Consider the following 12,303-nt stretch of genomic DNA (forward strand, 5'->3'; position numbering starts at 1 on the left):
ATTGTGTTCCTTTTCCACTCACACTGTATCTATTGTGTTTGTAAAACTGTTTCACCGTAGTGTTCAGCCGACGGCACGGGCTGTTCTGAGCGCTGAAACAAGCGAGGCGACCGGTGTGACCGGTGTCGATCGCCCGCTGAAACGCCGAAGGCACCTTTTACCCTCATTTAGTATTTTTATTTGTTTATTCTGCATTAAGACCAAATTATTGTATACATGCTTGCATTATATATTATGTGTATGTTTTTTATGATTGTTATTATATTATCCAGTATTGGTATTTAAGTATAAAATTGATGTATAACCGTATACCTATATACAATATATTTTTATAACAGTAGGTCAAATGACAGTCACTCTAGGACGCGACTGAAAACCAGTGCCGCGTCAGGTGGGTGGATGCCACCTCATCTGTAGCGGTGTAAGCTGAGGCGCGTGCCTTTTCGGTGCTGGACAACTCACACCATTATATATATATATTTTTTAATTATTCTTAATGTTCTTTTGTTTGTTTCACTTTTAATTTTTATTTCGTTTTTAAGTTATATCTAGAGTCTAAAACTTACGTTAAATTTTTATAATTCACTGATTCCCTTACACAAAACAAGAAATATACAGAAAAGAAGGTCCTTTTGAACTGAAATTGTGATTTTTTTTTTTTGTCTCTTCCATGGATTATCGAATTGCCCAATCCATGCTAGATGTGCAATAGATCTAATTTCGGATTATCAGCTAAACAAGTTCCCTATAAAAAAATCACTCCAACTCAGCTCCATACACAAACAAATCCCAAAAACACTCCACAATCCCAGTAATAACATCAAACAAGATCTCGCTTTAATCAATTAAGCCTAAAATCTGGGATAAGGCGATTCGTACAAGTACCAATCGTAAGAGGACGCGGGAACGTGTGGTGCAAGTGACAAGAAAACAACGGTTTATCCTTAAATAGTCCCAAAGGGTTGATGGAGGTCCGAGTGGCTTGAAAACTCTTCCAGTAAGTTGTCGAGTAATTCGAACCGCGGAGTGCCTTTGCATTTAAAAGCTCTTTGATGTGGAGCTTTGCCTAGAAAAATTTCGGCACTCAAGTGGGGCAGCTGAGGATTACAAAAAGTGTTCTTAATTTAAAAGATTTTTTTTTGTTGTGTATTTAGGTCTTTATTAAGTACTTATTGATTGTTGTGCGGTGTACACAGGTAAGATTGTGTTGATGGATATTTAAGAGTAGGAATGAGCAACATAACTCTTCTCTGTCATGCATTCGATACCTGTAATGCAACTAGATGAGATAAGTATAGTTAAGTACGTAAATTGACGATTTATTTTGTTTTGTGAATGCATGTTTACCTTTAGTTTGTTTGTGCATCTAGTATGTATTCAGATATAATATTTGTAAAAGTGTTGATGTGACAAAAGTCGTGGCTCCGTAACATAAGAGAATGGACGGGAGTGGTCGGCGTAGAACAGCTGATGCGCTTGGCGAACAATAGAGAGTAGTATGCAGAACTGACCGCCAACCTCCAGTAGTGGATAGATATATAAGAAACTTCGTATTTCACCAAGCAAGTGTAGCCTCTTGTGTCTTGCGGCTAGTTGTAATCCAGGAGTAGAGCTTCTGGACGTACAGGATTGCATTTCAAGAGCTATTATCACTCGCTCGCTCAAATGCGCCGTTTTTATCTAACCTAAGAATCTTATTTTATTTCAGCATTCCCGTATACGAATGTCGGCTCAATAGCCGCCAGGTGAAATGTGGAAAAGATTCAGGGAACGTTTTTAAGTTAAATGAGAATTTTCTCATTCAGCGGCCCCCTCGAAATCTTTATGAATGCTTCTTTTAAACGGACTATTTAAGCTCGCGTTTTCAGGAATCGGGTAAGCGCATTTCAGTTTTTTTTGTCTGAAATGTTCTTATCCGCATAAAGAGTTTATTTTTCTACTTTACTAGGTACGTGCTAATTTAATAGGTATCAATTTAACATTTGACTATCGACATTATTTTAACTACATAATTGTTTTATTTTAACTACATAATTGTACCATTTTCAATTGATAAAATATTAAATCTACATTTCCTGGTATAAGAATATGTATTATGTCAATGAGAGGTCGATTATGTAGGCAGAAAAGGGCCAGCTTCTTACGTAAGTAGGTGGAGGTTAACTCTGCGATATACTGGCTTCTCAGTGAAAGTACATCGAGGTGGGAATATGCCATTACAACTCGCTGCAATAGTATGAACTTTAGGTACTCATGAATATCCTAACTAATATTATAAATGCGGAAGTAACTGTGTCTGTCTGTTACTCTTTCACGCCAAAACTACTGAACGGATTTGAATGAAATTTGGTATACATATGGTCTATATCATTGGTACTCAACCTTTTTTATATAAGGGCCACAAACACGTTCAAGTCATGCTGTCGCGGGCCGCAAGCAATTTTTTTTGAACTATTATAAAGCGATGTATACTAATATAAAAAAACACATGCATATACTATTAGACCCAAAAACAAAAAAATATTGTTATTCATCCAAATTTATATATCTATCACCTTCAATATATGCTCCTTTAGGAACGATACACATACGCCAATGAATTATCCAATCATCACAACATTTTTAAACGCTTTTTGCAGAATTGTGTTTAGTACTCGCGGCGAATTTTCCTTTTTGTTTTCTATCGATTGTTATTTAAAGTCATGTTGACTGTTTTCTTTGACTATTGTGGTGTTGTGCACTCGGAATTCTTGCCAGAAAGTCAAACGGTAGGAAAATAGTATTATTTGCGGGTTATGTAAAATTTAATACAGCAAATTCGACGAAGAATTGTGGAAATAAACCTAGAAAGATTTTGCACCACGATATCGCACCTTTCGCACAATAAAATTGTGAATGAATATTTCAACAAATACCATCGAGCATCCACCATATTAACCAGATATGGCTGCAGCTCACGGCTATAGCTTCTTTTTTTCCTAAACATAAAATACCACTTCGAGGCACTGTTTTCAATCGATAGAAGACAATAAGGTAAAATCGCCGCGAGTACTAAACACAACTCTGAAAACAGCGTTTAAAAAAATGTTGTGATGATTGGATAATTCGTTGGCGTATGAGTATCGTTTCTTAAGGAGCAAACTTTGAAGGTGATTAAATAAATTTGCATGAATAACAATATTTTTTTGTTTTTTATATGGATATAATCCCGATACTTTTTACATATAATGTTATTATCTATTATCTCTCATGGCACGCGGGCCACTGATAAAGGCCCGGCGGGCCACATGCGGCCCGCGGGCCGCAGTTTGAGTATAGCTGGTCTATATAGACCCCGAGAAAGAACATAGGCTACTTTTTATCCCGGAGTTCCCACGGGAAAACTTTTTAATGGGTCCGCGACACGATCAAGTCGACTTGACAAGTGCCGTCAAGTGAAACCGTCAAGTCAACGTAGACTTGTCAAGTCGACTTGATCGTCTCGCGGACCCACGAATGGTATAAAATGGCCGCAAATTAATAAAACTTGTCAAGTCGCGTCAAGTCGCATCAAGCGCAAGTGCCGTCAATCAATTTTTTGTCAAGTATGGTCAAGCCCGTAGATATTGACGGGACTTGTCAAGTCAACGCTGTAAACGATCAATATTCACTTCAAGCACGTAGACTTATCAAGTCGACTTGACCGTCTCGCGGACCCATAAGGCGAAGCGAAGCTCGCGGGAACAGCTAGTTATAAATAAAGGTAATGATACAAACGCGTCAACAGGAGTTTGTTATACAAATCATCAATCACAATAGGCAAATTTGTATAAAAAAAGTAAACAACGATAGCCAGATTGAAAGCCTTAAAATTTAGAGAGCAGGTTAATAACAAATTACAGGTTATTTTTCACAAAAGAAATTACGACATCAAACAGCCCTTAGGTTTTTTTTTACCCTAATACTTACGCTTTCATCTTAAATTGCTGTAAAGGAGGTCGTTTAACTTTGCTTACCTGAAAAGAGGAAAAGATAAATTAGTCTTGAATTAAGTATACTGAAATTTAAAAAAAATACACTTGAGTTCAATGTCTCTGTGTAAAAAGATTCCTAGTTTAGACAGTGAATTCAATGTCTCTATAGATTCCTAGGTATTTGTATTTGTAATTTAATGTAACAATTTTGAAAAACGTATTCTGGAGTGGAGACAGCTACTATAGAGCTTCCACTATGTTATTGTATTTTTGACGTTTCCTTATCTCTGGTAAGTAAAGTTGGTTTTCCTTTGCAGTCGTCAAATATGTATGGGATTTCGAATGTCTAAAAACCAATAATATAATGGACAGAGTATAGGCAAACATATTTGCCTTACAATTTGTCCGGCTAGATGGGGTGACGACTTCAGAAAGATGGCTGGTAATGATTGGATGCGGAAAGCTATAGATCGCATCCAGTGGCGTGCTTTGGGGGAGGCCAACGTCCAGCAGTGGACTGATATTGGCTGATGATGATGCTTTTGATAGATAGTGGCTGGAGGTGGTTCCTCTAAGGCTAGCATCACAGTCTAGCTAGGAAACTGGTGGACTTTGCCTCTTCTTAGGCGGGGATCTTGTCCTAGGTCTTCCTCACACGACAGTAAGGGGCTACGGGCGTCCCACGCTGCCTTTCTAACTAGATAAGCAAATCGTACCATTTTTTTTATTCGATGAATGTAAGAAACATATTTTAAAAGAGAGAGATATGTTCTGACCTTTTCTCGAAATTTTAAATTCATTTTCACATATTATTTCGTATTTTATAAGAGAGCGCCATAAAATCCATTTTTGTTTTCATTTCGTTAAAAGGGTGAGCGTGGGCTTTTCATTAATTTACAGCAGAAAACTTTTTTTTACAAGTAAATTGACAAAGAATCGGTCCTTTCAGCTGAAAGGTTCTGAAATCCACTAACGATAGCAGATTAAGTCGAGCCATTATTGTTTTTACTCCATTGAAAGGAAATTAATCACAACTGAATCCAGTTTATCTTTTGATCGACAGTTGATTGGAGAGTTTATTTTGTTTCATTGTGTTTTTAATACGAGTATGACGATTGTCGAGTTTTTCGATGCTATGTATTTGAACTGAATTTTCGTTTGTTTCATTACAATTCGTTGATTAAAATTCAGACTGTCCTATTTTCAGGGGTAGTTCAAAACTCGTTCAGACTTAAAGGTAGGCACCGGAAGTGATTTAAATTCACCATTAAATTTGTTTAAATTATCATAAAGAGTTACAACGACCTTACATTTGCAGCCGAATTCCGTATGTGAGTATGCTAAACACACTGTGCGGGTTCCGAAAATTGCACTATTCCGTGATTGCAGGCATTTACAGTTACCTCCTTTTCTGGCAAGCATTTCATATTTTGTTTAGGCGAATACCTATGTTTAAGAGTGCGTAGGTAGTGTAGGTACGGCACAGAATCTTACGGTAAATTTATGAAATTAATTTTTACTCTAGAGACTTGCGTCTACTTACTTATATGCCAAGTTTCGGTATCACAACCTTTCGAACGTGGGATAACATAACTGCCTCTTGTAATATTATATCTCAATATCTATCGGTAATTGGTGGTTTCCCTTCTTAAGATTTTCACATACACAAAGAACAATCTGATAAAATCGTACAAAATTAACTGTCATCATCATATACCTACAGTAATTGTGGTTGGTATTGAATGAACTAACGAATCACTTCAACATTCGACAGTCTGTCAAGACTGATTTCCAGGAACTCTTCAACAGCAGATATGTTTATAATTAAAGTGAAATCCATATCAAATACCCAGAATTTCAGTACAATTCAATCAAAGATGCCGTATCTTTGATTGAATTTTTATTGCTCCTGTTGAAGTACAATATTTAAAGGAAACAGTACTGACTGAAAACTGAACCTGAATATGTTTTACTCACATACTTTTATTACCTTAGTAATTATTGTATGGAACGAAAATATATATGTAGTTCTACATGCTACGAAAACGAAATAACTTACCTGACTCGGTACTATTCGTAAACAGGGTGTCCACTCAGAATGCCCCAAAAAATTCCCTGACTTTTCCCTGACTTTCCCTGACCGTTTCAGAAAATTTCCCTGACCAAAGATCAAAATATAAACCTAATTTAAGTAATGTGAAGACGAAATTTGGTTTTCCAGTTTTTACGTTAATTTGTTTGACACTTATTAAAACTTGACTGCGTAAAATATTTATACAGGGTTGTCCATATAAAAAGAAAATACGTTGTTCTACTTCTAAATATAATCGAATCTTCATGATTTTTTAGGATATCAACGACACAATAAATTACTACATTTATAGTTTTTTCTTCTCTCTAAATTTGCTATAGATTCAAAGTTATACGCACCTCAAGTAACGCAATTTTTGTGATCAAAACTCTGCAATTTTTTTAAGCGTTTCTTTTTTATACAAGTAATTGTATACCTACAACTCTTGAATAAATTATGCTGAAGCAATTGACCTCAAAATCAAAAAGAGACCGTGATATTTACTTGGTGAATAACGATTTCTCCCGAAAAGAGGATACACAAATCTATGGAAGCTGGGACCGGCATCAATAGAAATGAGTGATACGTCGTTGAAAAGGTATTTTTTAGCAGAATAAGAATAACGGAACCGCTTGTCCTGATTTACTGTCCAATTAGAATAATCATACCTTGAAAGTTTTTATATTATATTTCTGTAATTTTAATGTTTTTGTTATTTTTTCACATTCTTTTTTAATTTTATAACAAATGATCATCATTCATTATAATATTATATTTATTTATTATCTCTGTAAATTAAAGCAGTTGAAAGTAATTTCTCCAATTTTAATCATTCTTGTTTTACGTGTATTATATCTTAATCTCATAATTGTAAATAAATATTACGCCCTAAATGTCATCACGAGAGAGAGTGCAGTGTCGCTGAAAAATACTTGCTTCCGACGAATATATTTCAAAATGGACAACTGATATGGATTTGTCGTCATAATATTTTTTTGCTCACGTGAAAAGAGCTATCCCACGATGTATGACTCATCTTTATTGGACATAATTATGTCCCAAAACGCCCATCCTCTTTTTATCAAGAAAAGTACCTATGTCAGACAAGAGCTGCATTTATTTCTATAGCACCCGAGCCCCAGGGCATGAGCGCACAAACGATAGCAAATGTTTACCTAAATACCTATTTATCGAGGTTCCCTCTTAAGCCTTAGGAGGTCATTCTGAACAACTTTTGTTGAGCGAGTATTAAAAATTTCCGAAAAAAGACGCATCCGCCTCGCTGCTTCCTTAGTCCAAGTTGCTATTTTCCCTAGTTTTATAGTCTGACCAAAATTACACTGATTAGGAACCATCGAAGTTGAAACCGAAATAGGAATTGAAATAGAACCATTTATTTGTATGGCACTCTCCTGCCTGACAAAGATGTTAGTGGTGTAAGTATTTTTTATGAAAGTTGATAACATGCAATACAAAATAGAATAAAGTTTGTTTTGGTCTAATTAGTAAAAAAAATGTTATTGATTAATAGATGCCGCGCGGAGGCAGCGTAAGCGGTCTCGCTGACGTATAAAATAATTAGCGAATTGAGAACCTCCTCCTTTTTTTAAAGTTAATAAGTCATTTAGTGAGCGCGGCTGCAGTGCGTCTGCACCAACAAAGACACGTAATTTTTTATTACGATCTTCTAAAAGTCTTCAAAATAAATTTGTTTTGAATGGTGACATGAGTCACCCTCTTTTGCATCAACCTGTATATATATATACGGGACATAATTTTACCAGCTGAGTCTGGGATCTAGCTAATCTTTTAGAATTCCTACTATTTATTTTCTAGATTTAAAAAACTTAATCGTATCATTATTATGTAATATTAATAATCAGCCAAAAATATTCTAAATGCAAACGAAATTTTATTTTATGACTTATGTATTTCACGTAAAAAAGAAGTATTACTAGTAAAGGAAAGTGCAAAAAATTATGCTAAAAATTGTCATTTTTCCCTGACTTTCCAGGTGGCCCATCAATTTCACTGACTTTCCCTGACCGCCTAGAGCTTCCCTGACTTTTCCCTGACTTTCCCTGACTTTCCAGATAGTGGACACCCTGGTAAACTAACATCCACTTATGCCAACGTATGTGAGAAACACAACTGTTTTCGGACGATAAAAGAAATTTTGTTTACCTACGTCACGCACATTGAACACATAATTATTTATTTTACAACATTACGTCCATAGTATTGTCAAAATATCAAACATAACACCACCCACCTGTTAATACGAGTACGACAAATACCATCTTACAGCAACCAAGAATCCAATTAATCGATGCACAATCCATCAATCACACCACAAATTAGTAACACACCTCTTTCAAATTACGAAAGACTGGCCACTAAGAATCTTATACCACAAACCACATTTTGAATTAGGAACTCGGGAAAATGCCGCGAAAGATTCGTTTTTCGAACGGAGACACGCGGGCAACAATCCAAGCGCTGGGTCCAACTGAATCGAACGATAACCGGCCGATTACCGCACCGAGGCGGCGGAGCGGGCACTTTATCGATATCGATATCACGATACATTCGCTATAGCAACACGTAATGTTAGCACTTTGTCCGAGTCCACCAATCGCGTCGGTTGTTGGTCAGTCGGTTTGATATCATATTTTTGGATTTTAGTAGTATCTACTGCGATTCTTAAAGATGTAGGTATTAGTATGACATATTATTATAGTTCGTTTGGATTCGGTCAATGCCACCTGTTTAAACAGGCGGTGCTCGGAGGCGTGCCACGCTAATGAAGCTAGTATACTGTACCTTATACAGGGGGTTGCAAAAAGAATATACTAAGCCGATAGGGGGTGAGTCAAGGGGTCATTCTGAACAACTTTTGTATTACGAAATTCAAGAAAAAAATCCATAGTAACTTTGTTGGTCACGTGAATTCACGTTTCGTATCGACGCTTCGGTTTTCGGGGCTGGTTAAATGAATACGTTAAAATATAAAAACTAAAATTAACAGTAATAGCCAAATAAATCAATGGCGACATTTGTATGTAAACATTGTACGATAACTAAATTCGCTCCAACCAATGTGACAGCATATGAGACCGCGTCCTTTATTTTATGTTATCATGTCTACAAAAACATACAGTGGAGTCATCGGCCTCTAGACGTAAATATTATTATTTTACCAAAATAGTCGGACTTTTGCGACAGATAAGACCGTTGATTACCCTGGGTCATTGAACTGTGATTGCTATCACTATCACCCACATAGTAGTGTGACCTCCGAATCACTTATCACAAGTACGCGTATTCACAAACATTCAATCAATGGCCGCTTTTTTAACTGAATGATATCAGCTGATAGGATTTATGTTTATTTATTTTAAATTGAACATACAGTAGGTGTTTTTATTTATTTATCTTAACGCTAAGAGAATACGTCTCATTAGAATTTAAAATAATACGATACATTGTTTGAGAATTTTGTAAGAACAAGAACATGCATTGCTGCTTTAAAATAGTAACTCTATTTTTCAGTTTTAGGAACAATATTACAATATTCTTTCACCTTTCACGTCAATCAGATGCCAATACAGTCTGCTCATATACCTATTAGTATACTATACTATTCGTATTCAGCTTAAAATGTCCCGTATACCAAAACAGGATATAAATCCAAAGATTCTTATATCCCTTAGAACAGAGCCTAAATTGATTCACCTTAAGGGGACAGGATATACTCATCATCAGCCAATGATCATCCACTGCTGGACATAGGCCTCTCCCAAGGGGCGCCACAACACTCGGTCCTCGGCCTTCCTCATCCAACCACTACCGGCCACCCGCCTAAGGTCGTCAGTCCAGCGGGCAGGATATACTGAATGCATAGTATTGTGGATTAAGCGGAAACGGTCGTGTTATGGCGATAAGCTAATATTGACCTCGGCTAATGATGAGGATATATGTGTCATTCGTGGCATCGATATACCCCGATTAAGCTATTTGCATAACCGACTACGTCCCGAGAGAGACAAGGTAATATGTTCGCTAAATTTAAGAGCATTAAAATGGTAATGCAGTGGAACGGATCAGCATTGTCGGGTTAGGGGATTATAGTGATTTGTTAAGTAGGTAAATTATAATCTGGCCAGAGGTTTGAAATATGCCAAGATCGATGGGATTTTCAAATGAACGGAGTTCGGAGAATTACTCCGTTCATTTATGCGAAAGTTCTATATGCGAGTAGTTATATTAGGTAAATCTGTTCAGTGATATAAAAAATATGAAAAAATCGATAGATGACTCATTCGATAAAACACAACTCTTCGTGGCTCTTATCAGTATTTTAATGTTCATGCAATATAACATTTTAATTTTACTATACATACATACGTACAATTTTACATAATATCAGTTGTCTCACTTAAAGTTGGACTGCAAGCGGAGTGTAAGTTTTTACACCGTTCGAGTAGTTGAAAAAAAACGCGGAAAAATATGTATGGAGAGACAGTCGCCACTATCGCTACACCATACAAATTTGCGTCGATTTTCACTTCTCGATCGCTGAAGAAAAACCTGCACCAATCCCTCTGAAACGGGCAGGGAACGTTGTAAGAAATCCATGAGATTGTGTTCAACAAAATAACTTTCTTGCGGCACTCTGTTTCGTAATTTTGTACACGTTTTCCTATTTAATTTGCGTTAACTTTATTGGGCACTGAACCAGGCAGCTAAATGTTTGTTTAAAAAGGAAATATTACAGTGAAAATACGACGACGGACTCCTAGCTTTAATGTGCACTGGTTGGTTATAAACAAAACTAAATAATACCTGGAGTTAACTCTACTAAGCCGGATAATTTAGTACAATACTTTCTAAGTTTCAATAATTCAAGTATCTACGACTGAATTGATAGGTGCAGTAACTAGTTCTGTCAGTGATGCCGAGAGTCCCGGGTTCGATCGCGGCCGGAGCAACATATTTTATGTTCATCATCATAATCATCATCAGCCTATAGCTGTTCACTGCTGGACGTAGGCCTCTCCCAAAGCACGCCACTGGATGCGATCTTTAGCTTTCCGCTTTCCCTTTTCCTATTTTTATGTTGGTTACCGAATTTTGGATTTATACAGAGTTCGAAAGAAGAGACAGAAATTGTACTTTAGTTACTTCCGTCATTGGACGAATACTCTATTTTACTGAAAACTGAGTTTCGAAGTGATGCTGCACCATCTACGACTAATATATCCATGTATTAAGGGTCGGCAATAGGCAATCGAGGGTTGGCATTGTCATAGAATTATGTAGTAAATGATGCTCTACAGCCTTGAAAAAAATCACACAGGTAGCCGAAGAGTCTAGCTAGGTGCTGAATCATTCGAATTTAAGTAAATGCTTATGGATAGCTGTAAATTAATTACGAAAAACCAGTAAATCACACTCCCGTATTGTAACAACTGTGTCGTAATTATCAAGAATTTTCATATGATTCTTATCAAATTATAAAGATAAATGCTTGGACTAGGCGCTAAATACCTTGTTTTTTAATAAACACACACCTATTTTGTGTAAATTAATCCCAAACTTGAGCAATTTTTTTCCCTCAAATCTTCATACAAATATCTATGGCGGCTTTCTGTGTTATAAAATCATAAACACAAGCGACGTTTGACTCAGTCGGCCGGTGGCCTCCAAAGAAGGGTCACGTCGGTTTAGGCGGCACTGACAGCTCGCGATCTTATTGTGTACAGACACAAAATCACTGCACATTGGTTGTCATTGCACTTTTTCAACTTTTATGACACCAACATAATTTGATTTGAAATTGAGGAAGCATAATTCTTATACTATATTCAATAAATTAAATGATAATGTTTTTTATTAGTTAAGTCCATGGTACTTCTTGATTAAATTATAATTATTAATGCCTAACTAAAACTCACTAATATAAAATTAAAATTAAACTAAAAAGAAGATGCTGGCCAGATCGCTGCCACTGTCGGGTAGGGTACCCAAGACGCTGGCCGCGTTACCCCGCTATATAGCGATGCTTAGCCTTTGTGATAGGTAAGTGCCAGCCCTAGGGTCCCTTGGGACTTCTATTAGTCTGCTGCTGATGTCTTTAAAAAGCTGACGTGCCTCCCCACGGCCCTGGGATGAGGAGCAGGAATATAGTGAATGGATCTAAGTGATGACAATACGTAGGAAGATTAGGTTAGGATTCAAAAACACAGTCTCATGGTGCTGGTTGAGGCATGGTCTCGT

At 36.6% G+C, this 12,303-nt stretch overlaps 1 long non-coding RNA gene across 1 annotated transcript in view; it reads right to left on the bottom strand.

Annotated features, from left to right (window-relative positions):
- Nucleotides 1-3,483: 3,483 nt before the first annotated feature.
- LOC125489439 overlaps nt 3,484-12,303 on the bottom strand; it is a 104,641-nt gene continuing 95,821 nt past the window's right edge. The window contains exon 4 of the long non-coding RNA XR_007266993.1: nt 3,484-3,995. This is a non-coding gene — a long non-coding RNA (uncharacterized LOC125489439). The remainder of the gene's footprint in view (nt 3,996-12,303) is intronic.

Source organism: Plutella xylostella, chromosome 14 (assembly GCF_932276165.1).
Source record: "Plutella xylostella chromosome 14, ilPluXylo3.1, whole genome shotgun sequence".
Taxonomy (NCBI): domain Eukaryota; kingdom Metazoa; phylum Arthropoda; class Insecta; order Lepidoptera; family Plutellidae; genus Plutella; species Plutella xylostella.